This window comes from Gadus macrocephalus, chromosome 1, assembly GCF_031168955.1.
Source record: "Gadus macrocephalus chromosome 1, ASM3116895v1".
Classification (NCBI taxonomy): Eukaryota; Metazoa; Chordata; class Actinopteri; order Gadiformes; family Gadidae; genus Gadus; species Gadus macrocephalus.
Genome location: NC_082382.1, coordinates 11,169,012 through 11,181,258, shown reverse-complemented (window position 1 = coordinate 11,181,258; position 12,247 = coordinate 11,169,012). Strand labels below are relative to the sequence as shown.

The following is a 12,247-nucleotide window of genomic DNA, read 5'->3' as shown; positions in this document are numbered from 1 at the left end:
CAATGCCTCTTAGAGATTCTACCCATTACCTGTTTATTTTCCCTCTGTAATATGTTTGTTTTGTATCTGTATCTTTTATCTGTTTACCCATCGCCGTTTCACCACCTATGGAGCAGTACACCCCACGCTGCCTTCAAAAGAGGGGAGTAACACAATATAATAAACCTTCTATTACACCGTATAATTCTCTCTGGTGACACCCTGAAAGAAGTCTCAGAGTCGATGCCTTAACAGCCGCCTGGCCCGTGGGACCGGCCAGCCGACACAGATGCAGAGTGGGGCTGCAGAAGGCAGCCGTGGCACCGGGAGCCTGGATGGTTCAGCCTCCCCATACCCCCGGCGGAATCAATCATCGCAGAGTCCATTTTGCATCCGCAGTCCAATTAACCAAAAGGCGACCTGTGAATGCAGTTAGGTGGCATGATTAATTACGCTGCACTGACAATACGCGCTGTAGCTACCACCATCCCAAAGGGCACACACACACAAAGCCCCTCTTTTCTTTACCCGAATGCAGTTTCTCACTGGAAGCCCGGCGCCATATGAATGTACATTGTTGTTAAGGGGTATATATTATTTTGCTTACTTGACTTGTTGTGTCCATACCTACACCGTTAAATGGAAAGTGTTCAATGGAGAATCACGGCATCAAGTTCAGTGGCGATAAACGTCAAATAAATCGTTGAGTCTTCATCAACTCGATTGCAAGCACCAACGAGGTCTGCCAACAAAGCAAAAGAAAAACATTATAAACGTATCAATATAAAGGAGCTATGTACCTTCAGATGCCAAGTCCGTCTGATAAATGGCTGTAATACGTGCAATTAGGCCGCTGTTCGAAATTCCACAGCAAAGTGGTTAGCCTCACTTCCACGCAGCTCATTTAAATAGTATCTTTAATTGAACATAAAAAGCCAGAGGATGAGACGGAAGCGAAAGGTTAATGGGGGTGACACAAAGGGCAGACGCAGAGGGACCGCGTACCCCGTCCGGCCTGTGTTGCCGTACCAAAAGCCAATTAGGCTTTGTCATTAATTACACCCACTGCAGTCAGGCACAAGTCTGACCCTCTCCCCCTCTCTCTCGCTCTTTATCTATGACTGCTGCTGTTAATGACCTCCTTCTCCCCATCTAGCGGATGTGGTCATCAACACTGAAGTCTGCAGCTTCAAAGTCCAGCAGAAAGGATATAAATGAGGCAAAACATCAGGTAAAAATGAATAGAGGGGACAAAATAATCATGGGAAAAGAGGGGGTCAATGGAGTTATGGAATTGTTGGCTCTTTGTTTGGCCATGCCTGTTCATGAATGTGTTATTAAGTTATGTAATCTTTCTGTCGGTCTGTCTGTCTGTATGAATGAATGAGAAGACCAATATTCTAGCTGGCTAGCTACTCCAAGGTTATATTTTTACTTTGAATTTATTTCATTTTTGCTGGCAGGGTAACTTATTATCTTGTTATGATTACGTGATAGTATTCCCTATGTCTGCGTCAAAGTTAAGCCCACTGTGCAGTGTTTCATCTTTATCCAACTCAGTTGATAACTGAGTTGGATAAAGATCATTTTATCTTTACCATGTAGGTATCTTCTCTCAAACTGCGCTATCTTCTCCCACGCATTTTCCTGGTCCGCCGGACTGTGTAAAAGGCATTGTTGTGATCTGGCTTAAGCTAGCTGAGGATTAAAGTCAAACATGACTAAGCCTAAACACTGAGATTGTTTAGGTGCATTGAGTTTCCGCCAAGAAAGAGTGTCACCATGTATAATAAATATATATATATTTTTTTCTCTTTGCAAGCCGCCAGCAGCCAACATTTCACTGAATGTGATTATGGTTACATAATGTATAGTGGGGAACCGATCTCTTTCTTGGCCTAGATAAGCAGTAGATAAAGGAGCAAATGAAATGTGCCTAATTTCAAACTGAAGGCTGGGTTGAATTTATGCCACATCACCATATTTACCAGGGCAATATGCACACAGTTTAGATTAAGGGAAGTACAACAAGAGTCCTTTCAGCCTGTGTGCTGTTGCAGCAATAAGACAAAGAAACAAACTAAAGTAAACAGAATGCGTTGCATTTAAATTGAAACATCAAACACACTGAAGAAAGCATGAAGTATGCACAGCATGGTTGAAAATGCTCTCGCGAAAGAAACCACCTTCCAAGCAACATTCAAAACAAGAAAAAGCAATAAAAGCAACCCCCTTACCTGAAGACTTATCTGAAAACACCAAAAAGTTTGGGCTAGGGCTCAAAGTGTCACACACTGTAGAGGCAAGCAATATTTTTATGTTCTCAAGGCCACCTGTAATTACCTTGGCGTGGAGCAGGACCTGTGGCGCTGGCCAGACATACCTCACAGAGAGGAATTGTATATATTGGGACGTACTGCCAGGCAGATCCATGGCCCACAGCCCAGAACTCTGCTTATTGGTCACAGGGCCTGAACTGTGTCTTCCATTAGACCTTATGATTCAACCCACTGGCCGAGACACGTCTGAATTGTGTCTGTGTGTGTGGTGTGTTTGTGTGTGTGTGTGTCTGTGTGTGTGTATGTTTGTGTGTGTGTGTGTGTGTGTGTGTGTGTGTGTGTGTGTGTGTGTGTGTGTGTGTGTGTGTGTGTGTGTGTGTACACGTGCGTTTGTGTATGCATGCATGTACTGTATGAACACGCAAGCACACAAATATGTACCTACATACATACCTATGTGTATGTGTGTGTGTGCATGTGTGCACGTGTGAGAGAGAGTAAGCTAGAGAGATAGAGAGAGAGTACGCTAGAGAGATAGAGAAAGAGAGAGAGAGAGAGAGAGAGAGAGAGAGAGAGAGAGAGAGAGAGAGAGAGAGAGAGAGAGAGAGAGAGAGAGAGAGAGAGAGAGAGAGAGAGAAAACGATAAATCATAGATAAAGTAAACACTCCAAATGCATTCATGGTTGAATGGCATGGTAATTGGTGTTTACAGTATTTGTTTTATGAATCAGAAATAAGTGGCCTGAATGCCGCCGGCAGGGGGGGGGGGGGGGGGGGTTCATGAAGGATCCAACACTTGGGGTGTGGGTGTCCTCCGGTGGAATGTGTCTCTCTTTGTCTCGGTAGCAGTAAGTGGGTTGAAGAGCACTGCAGTAACCCAATGCCAAAAGCATCTCCCCCTCAGCCTGCGTGAAGCGGACCGCCGGGAACAGCTGTGCCCCCCCCACCACCACCACCTCCCTCTCCCTCAATTTCCAACCTTTGTGAACATAATTGTGCATATCTACAAATGACCCGTTTTTAATTTCAGTGGAAGAATAACGTGTGGGTTTATTTCCATTCCCCTGGTGTTGGCTCTGCAGCAAGCAGAACACATGAGCTCTGGCGAGGAACTATAGGAGCAGGGCCGAGTGCTAGCACTGTCATGTAGGAAGGAAATCAGGCGTTTGAATCTCATTTTGCTGGGAAATCCTTTTTGGATTGGCAGGGGTTCAACACCAAGTGACAGGTAAGCTTCTTCTAAAGTCGCCTGCAATGCAATGGTTTGTGGTATTAAAGCTGTGGAAGAAGCAATTGTGTTAAAAATGGATAGAAAGGAATTCTTAAACTTTAGTAAAAATTCTTCTTCTTGCAGAGTAGAATGGGACCCATACACCCAAAGCATCCATGATCGATACGCAAGGTATCGGCAAAGACTAATGACCACTGCTCAACCTCTCAGTCCGCTCTGCATTCATGTGGTGAATGATCGGGTATGTGGCAGTGTAGCCTAGGCTTGAGCTTTCATCCGGTGGTGCAGTTCATGAAAGAAGAATGGGACTCAGTGATGTCAGACCAAGCATGGGCATTATGTGTGCAACATTGAATGTTAAACCCTCAAATGATGTCAAAACAAAAAGACAACACTCAATATGAGACCAATATTTGTTCATGAGCATTGACATTTGTTTTATCATATTGAATGCACTTTCGGTCGCTAACGGCGTTGACAATGTTCCTCAAAGACTCCAAGGGGTTCCGATTCACGGCCAGTGGACAGAAGAGAATGCATTTCATTAAGATTGGGTGCGCAAATTAATTATTGGAAGAGTGCTTCATATTGATGAACTGGCCAATCGATAACTGCAATCAGGGTTGTAATGATATATATATATATATATATATGAAGAGACGTGATCTCAATAAAGACTTTCAAATTACCTCAGGGATGATCCCACGCAATTATTGATCATTTGGACTTTGTAAAAATCTTGAAAAAAAAGCGTGTGCACTACCGTTAAATTGTGTGCATTTGGGATAGTTTGTTGAAAAATTGTTTGTGTTACAATAAGGGTTTGAAATAAACCATATGTATGACTCTTAAAATGACGCAATTGATATGGTGAAGCACTAGTGGGCGCCTGAAGAGTAAATATTCAGGCACCAATCTGTTCTGATATAAACAGACATAAAATAACATAAAAAACGGTTTCGGTTGAAGGTGCCACGCAAAGCAATTTCAGTGTCTTTGAATAAACACAGCTCATAATACATGGGCCATTCTACCAAACAAAAACGGACCTCTGTGACTTTAACCGTGAACCAAGTTCATCAATCTGTCTGTTCGATGCAATCCATTTGCATGTTATATATTGAGCGTTGATTTCGTTTCAATAGTTCCCGTCCAAGAGATACGCGCAGTGTCGCTGCGTGCTTTCAGAGATCCACGCTCCTTTTGCGCTCCAAAGAAATGTTTGCTCCGCAGCGCGAGGTAAAGCAGGTTGGTGTGCTCTTCCAAAAAAAAGCACAAAAAATCCGCACGATTTTTTCTTCATTTCAGCACCACGGGCCACTGGACAGAGGAGACGGTGACGCCGGGACTGGAAACAAACAGGAGGAGCTATGCTCAGAGAGGGTCCCTAATTATTTCGTTAACCCGGTCTTTCGTACGCTATTTCCGGCCTTTCATTTCGTATGATCTGTCTACACCTGAAAACACTGTAGGTAGAAGAATTAGAACACGACAATAATAAAAAAAATCAACGAAATTTAGAATGAATCGATTCGAAGAATAAGTTCACAATGCAATAACCGAAACATGTGACGGAGCGGATATCTCTTTGAGAAATCCCGCTCTGCCGCCCCGTGCCCATAAACCCGTTTGACTGAAAGTCCCGCCCTCTTGCATGCCCATAACGCTTATTGGGTGCATTCCTTTCGAGGCGTTCCGTCGTGAGATGAGAAGCACTGGGAACGAGGTTAGAGAGAGAAGGGGTGGGGGGGTTGTTTGAGATTCGTAAAATTCTAGGAGTTGGTGGAATATCGCAGCGAGGAGGGAGGTGCTGAAAACCTCCACCCTGCATGGTGTGCAACTTCTATCACTGGTGGGAAAACAAACTGACCTTAGAATCCTTTTACTTCACTCACACCTGTTTTTTTTTTAAACGCTTCACACTGCAGAACATTGGGGTGCAGAACATTCTTCAAAGAATGCGAAACACAGAATCAACAAAGCAAAGACGACACTCGGACTGAATCAATGGTATTGCAGAAGTTGACGTCCCTGCTCAGTTTGGACCTACACCACTGAGGTCTGGATTGAAAGGTAAGGATGTATTTGGTCGTTGAGCGGACCTTCAGCGCTTCTTAAACATTGAGGCTGGCTTCGTGATGCGCTCAGAGATGGCACTGTATACGTATCCATGTATGGGCGCATCTCCAACGGTGTGCATGCAAACATCTGTGTGCTACATTCTCAGGTTTGGGCAACGAAAGCGCATTGAAAGCGCATTCGTCGTGGAGTTGTGGATGCTGCACCCGATGGATGAATAATCTAAATGTATTCATGATAAGCTAAAAACAAATGTATGCTTAATGTTGCCATCATTGGCTGGGTCTGAATCGGTGGATGGGGCCACTTAAGAGCATGGCTTTCTTTGGAGACTCTCCACACCACCACGGCTGTCCATGCGCATCCCAGAGTCCTGGCTCTTGGGAGTTTCCATCGAATAGGACTCAACAGATGAATCACCGCTATGGATTGGCTTTTACGCCACGACAAAACAGACTTACATTTCTAATTGCGCTTATGGTAGACCTCATAATGTGTGTCCCCTCCCGCCCTTCACCGCATCCCTCTCTCCTTCCGCTTCACTTGAGTGTCTTGTGTCTTGCAGATATACGCATAGGTTCTGAAGCCTAATCAATGGAAAGAGCTTCATCATGCATTTTAACTATTCATTTTTTTTTTTCATGTGAAAACCATGGCTATATAAGTTGCAGTGAACGTGTTAGCTCACAGAGGAGTGTGTGGTGGTTATTATGCAGGCTGGCCGTGGCAACGAAGTGTAATGCATTTAATGATTTTCAAGTGTGATGGGATGGCCCTGGTGATTAATACCGTCTGGATCATGTCATTATGCAGCCCTTTTCAGACAAGGCTTTTATTTTCCTGCCAATTCCGGTTGCCTGTTAGTCAGTTGATATTTTAAGAAATATATGCTCATGTTTGCTATTTGGTTATGTTATCTCAATTGAGGTTGAAGTATATAGCATTGATCGGACATACACTAAGAAAAATAGAAAGAAAGAAAATAAGATTGTTTTTACAAAGCTTAAAGAATATGGTGATTTCTTCAATCGGTTCTCTTTTCTTTGCCTATTCCTGTTCAGCAACTCAGCTCTCCGTCTAATCTGAAAGAGCATAAGGTTGGCAGCAAGGTGCTGAGCCCTCGTCCAAGCGCTGTGCCTGTCTGTCTGTCTCCTGCCCCTGCGTCTTGCCACAGAGGAAATCACTGTGCAGTATCACACCTTGGTTTCAATTTTCATCTGTCGGCAACATGAAACAAGCCTGGAGAGAGCAAACCATCACACTTGCCAACTTGTGGCATCTTGTTGCGTCGTTCGTCACATTGTTTTTCTGTGATGAAAAAATAGACGAGGAAATGGGGTTAAGAGAAAAATTTATAAGAAATATATTATGTCACCACCAGTGAATGCCCTTACCAATGCCACAATTAGCTCATCCGGTCCATCCTGTAGCTTCACATGTCACAAGACAACACAAATCGTATTACTCCATCCTTTGGTGGAAAAAATGGTGGAGGCATGTGCATATTATTTAATGTGTAGGCCTATAGAAGTTGCAATTAAGGCAGCACATGCTAACCTTATGAGATAGCTTCAAAATTAAGTAAAGCACAAAATAAAACATCGCCCTGAAGGGAAACCTTGCCCTGAAGTATGAAACGCAATCAGTGCTAATCATAAATGTTGTTCTCCCAGTAATCAAATCATCCGTCTAGTTAGAGTTTCCCACAGGGCTGTGCCTCATGGGAATGACCACGCACGCCAAACCTATTGGTTTTACAAAGGACACTACAAATAACCATCAAACGGTGTCAAGCCCTTCCTAAATATTCTGCTGATTAGCCCCAAATCCCCATGATTAATGTGTCAAACAAGCCATGTTCAACTGTTCTTTGTCTGTGGCTAAAGATGAATAAAAAATACACATCTTATAAAAGAAAGCAGAAAGATAGATAAGACCTAGAACAGTGAGAAATTAAAACAGAGATATGGAAAATGGGGAAGATGCAAAGTTTTTGTTCAGTTGTTCTTCGTCATTGTCCCGGGGTCTGACGTGTATCTGGTGTTGTGATGACGATCTCGAAGTGTCTTCCCCACTCACAATGCTCATCCTACTGCTTCAGTCATTTAGGGCAAGGCTTCCACTGATTCATGTTACACTTGGAAGTACACATTCATCATTTATTCATCCACTTATTTATTCCTTTTTATATTATTGTCTTTCATCTGTTGGGACGTGTGAGAAAACACCTTCAGTTGAAGCAACAGTGGACGACTGACCGGTGCAGAAAGAGCTAAAAACCTAATCAGCATGGAGCTCTTTATTAGCAACCTGTTGACATTCTCAATAGCCATCGGCTGGCACTCAGCGAGGTTGGCAATTTACCAAAAGCCGTATTCACTTCAACAGTGTAGTCCTGTGACAAACTCATATGACCATTTTGCTAATATCCCAGTGTAAAGGATGTGCCCTGTTAATGCATAATCATTAACACTGACCATCACTGAGCTGGCCCGTCCCTATTGAAATCCAGGCATACTGCATGTCATCGATTGGGTTGTGTATGACATTACTCACTATTGACCAGTGTGACCACACAGAAGACCTTTGGGTCGCAATACTTTTAAGACATATTTGTGTCTCAATACTATTCTGACAAAAATGTTTTCAGTGGTCTCAAAAAACACATTAATTGTCCACAGATCTAGTTTGTTTTTTAACAGATAATCTCATAGTATCAACCTACTGAAGGAACCTCTCCAATCAAGTATCCAATGTTCACTATCCAGGTTTTGATTGGCGCCGCTCATATATAAACAAATAAGCAAACTCTCCCTCCCCTTCCCCAGTCTGCCAATTAGCAGATGAATGGCTGCGTTTCTGTGTGGCAAAGCTGTAGCAATTGGCCTGCATAGAACGGGATTGGCGACATCCAAAATAAGGGAGACGTTCCCATCAGCTTAGAGTGCTGCGTGGCAATCTGTATGCCATAGTTCCTTCATTATCTGGATAAGAGGGGAGATCATGGGAGACCCTATCCGTACTCTGGCTTCCGGAGTCCAAAGACAGAATTGACTGGAGACCAGACTAATTGGGCGTACGTGTACTGAGTATCTCCAGGGCCTAACGAGTTTTCCCCTGTGGTTTGTCCATGTTGATGGGTGACAGACCCCATGAATATGCGAGAGCACGTCTTGAGACTAAAGACACCTCACAGCCCCCCCCCCCCCCCCCCCCCCCCCGCCAGAGCATTAGCGGAGATTCCACGCAACATTCCAATGGCCCGATATAAATAATGCATCAGCCACTATAAATAAGCCCCATGATATTGAATGTATTCATGCGATTCAATAATCATAGTCCAAGAACCAGCTGCTAACTAACTTCTAAACAATTACCTTTGTGGAAGGGAAACAGAAGCTCTTAACAATAGGCTACTGTTTGTGATGCCGGGAGACGATGCTCATGTCTTTGGGCCGATAAGGACGTCATAGAGTCACACGTTGGATAAAGCAACCGTGTGCACCATGGACGGGGCATACATACCCTATCTTGACAAGCTTTAATGCATTTTTCAAAATAGCGTGTCAGGGAAAATGAGCCAGAGCACTTTTTTTTTATTCAGGCCTGGTTTCCCCTGAAACAATCAGGGCTCTCTAAATGAGTTCTTGTTCCGCACGCCACCACTCATCAAGACGCTCTCTGGCCAGTAGCGATAGAGACGCCCCCGCCCGGCCCCAATCTTAAATACTGCTGTTAACAACACACAGAGCCTCTGGGTCTGATTGCCATTCATGTGACACAATAGCTGGCTGAACGACACACGGCCACGCCAAACTAATCAACACTTTTTTGTTTGAGTGAGAGTGAATTTGGTATGAATATTTCAAAACAGTTTCCGTGTTGGAATTCTATCTTTTTATTTATATACACAGCATTTCAAAAGTGATTATCATCATGTTGAATTATGTGTTTCTCTCTCTCTCGTTCGCTCATTCCCCATTATGCTTGTAATACACAACATTCTCCATTGATCCACTGTTCAGAACGCCCATTCTCGTTACTTAACCATTTCCTTAAAGAGAGACGAATGGAGGGGAAAAGGGAAAAAGGGAAAACAGAGGAACCAATCCAGGTTCAACTGTCACTATGTGCTGGACATGAGTTATTACATCCCCATTCTCACCTCGTTTTCTATTTGCATTTTCTTTCCCCCGGGCAAAACTCCACCGTGAAACTTGAGGAACTCTTCAGCACACAGTTTTGGGGGCACAAGGCATTACCATACTGGCTCCATCAATGTATGCTACCATGCCTTTTGCTGCAATCCTGCGGATATGTGAGGATGGAGAATACAATTAAGCACACCATCGATCAACATCCTACGTTGTAGGTGAGTTACCAATCTCTAAAAGGAGGTTGTGTAATCCGGTGATTAGCGGATTGACCTCCCCGAGGGCACCCCCTGAGTTAGAACCCAAATGTCCCCAGTCTACAGGCGGCAGCCTTGAGCAAGCTGCCCTCTTACCCCTACCTGCTCCCTGATGACATCCTTCTAAAATAGAAAGACTTAATATTGATCGCAAACAATCACTGCAGGGAAGTATTGTAAAATAGTCTTCTCATCCCGTGTTTCATTGTTGTGTTTCACCAACATCTCCATGGTGCATGCAAATCTGCCAGAGTTCACTCCTCAAATCCTCCTGCTACGTACCTCCCTTCCTCAGTGTCCCCGGCAGTGAGTCGTCTCTGTGTTTACAGCGCCGGGGATTAGTCATGCGGAGCCACCGCAGTGCTTTCTGCCTTCATGTCACGATGATCGGCTTTTTCTTTTATTTTAGTGGAGAAAGGAAACATGATTAACTGTATTGTAAAGACAGTGGAGGAAAAACACTTGTAGTTGGTAGACACCTTGCAATCAAGCCTGGTAGCCGTTGTTGAAGGGTACGAGTGTACGAAATGGTATGTTCGTTGGAGCCACTTAGGATCTCGGGAGCGACCGCAGAAACAATAACAAAAATGTTAGCTGAAAAACATGGGGAGTTGATGTGGTGGCACTTAACAGTAATGGGCTACGCTTGGGTTATTCGTTGTACCTTCTGCTATTAGCCTAGCTAGAAGCCCCCCACGGCGACACCCCCACCTCCTACCCTCTGACCCCCCCTGGTTTTGCAGAATCACTGTCGTATGAAAGCATCTGGCGTCAGCGACTATAGGTAAATGATGATCACAGGCAGAGTTTGTTCATTAAAACGTCATGTCCCCATTTGTTTTGTGAATGAAGATCAGAGTGGTCCGCACTTTGTTTACAACATCTAGGCCATAAGAACTGGCTGGATGGTACAGAGTCAATACAAATGGTATTCAAGGACTTGAAGAAGAGACTACATGCACACACACATACATGCAGGCATACACACACACACACACACACACACACACACACACACACACACACACACACACACACACACACACACACACACACACACACACACACACACACACACACACACACACACGTGGGCAAACACACACACACACACCAGCACTGCGAAAAACGCTGTAGCCCACACTCTGATGGCAGCACAGTTTAGGGGAGAATGTGGAGGCGCGGATCACATACGGCACTCTTTGTAGCGTAACGAGGTACGACGGCTCGTTGGATGGCAAACTTTCTCTGTGTGCATCATTTAAAGAGGCTGATCCTGGAGATGAGGGCGGCGGGCTTATTGTTAACCATGAGCATTACAGAGGAGAATACTCCATTGAAGCAGTCCCCCTCTCACCCCAAGCTGCTGCGGGGCAGGCCTGCCTCTGCTGAGACACACGCTGTGGGAGTATCATTAGAACAAAACTACTACCGTCCTTTCATGAGTAGTGTGTGTGTGTGGGGGTACTCCAGCAGAGAGGTCGCCGTGGCGGCGGTTGCCGTGCGCCAGTGAGTCATCACGGCAACCCCTTTCAAACAGAGCCAAGATTCTAATGGAAAGCTCTGTCTCTGTCACCTGACTGCCATTTGCTCCGATCTATTAAACTCTCTATATTCACTGAGCTGCGGGCCTGGCTCTGCCTTCCAGTGACTACTGCGAATTCCCCCCGGTGTTGTTTCAATTAGGAGGCGGGGTCTGCAGGCCGGAGTCTCATCACAAAGCAGTATCGCTGGCTGAACATTTTATCGATTTTCTTTTCTGTTAAATATTATTTCGCTGGTTATTTGGTTTGGGTGAACTTTGGTCTTTGATTTAGTGGCTTCGAAGGAGAACTTGAGGATTTGTCCACCTGGACCCTGTTCTTTGTTCATTTTGCGTCCAAGGTACTCATGCAGGCTGTTTTGTTATCCTTTGGGGTGATAGTGCCCCGTTGATGTCGGTCCTTCAAAAAGCGTTTTTTTTGCCACTGTCAGGCGTAGATTATATTAGATCATTATGGGAACAGAGGAATAAAACGCGTTCCTTTACCTTTCGCTTGTTCGCGGCCTGTATGTTATTGTGTCCAACCAAGCTTCGCTCAATGTCTGCAGAACCGACCTCCACACCCAGCTGCACTGATAGAAGTGCATCGCTGGAAATGAGGGAGATCAGTCATGGACAAGGGGAATAATTATGTCTGTTTATGTATTTCAGCCCACAATATATTATGTAGGCCGGCACCAAATATCGTAACTGTCTCTCAACGAATACGTCTCTCAAATTGATTT

General features: G+C 44.5%; 1 protein-coding gene across 2 annotated transcripts in view; it reads left to right on the top strand.

Moving 5' to 3' along the window:
* Positions 1–5,205: 5,205 nt before the first annotated feature.
* Positions 5,206–12,247, top strand: part of LOC132468791 (metabotropic glutamate receptor 4-like) — a 130,754-nt gene continuing 123,712 nt past the window's right edge. Inside the window, exon 1 of one of the 2 annotated variants that reach the window (XM_060066701.1) lies at positions 5,206–5,562. The gene's annotated coding sequence lies outside the window, so the exon portion shown is untranslated. The remainder of the gene's footprint in view (positions 5,563–12,247) is intronic. The other variant, XM_060066628.1, reaches the window with a different exon arrangement.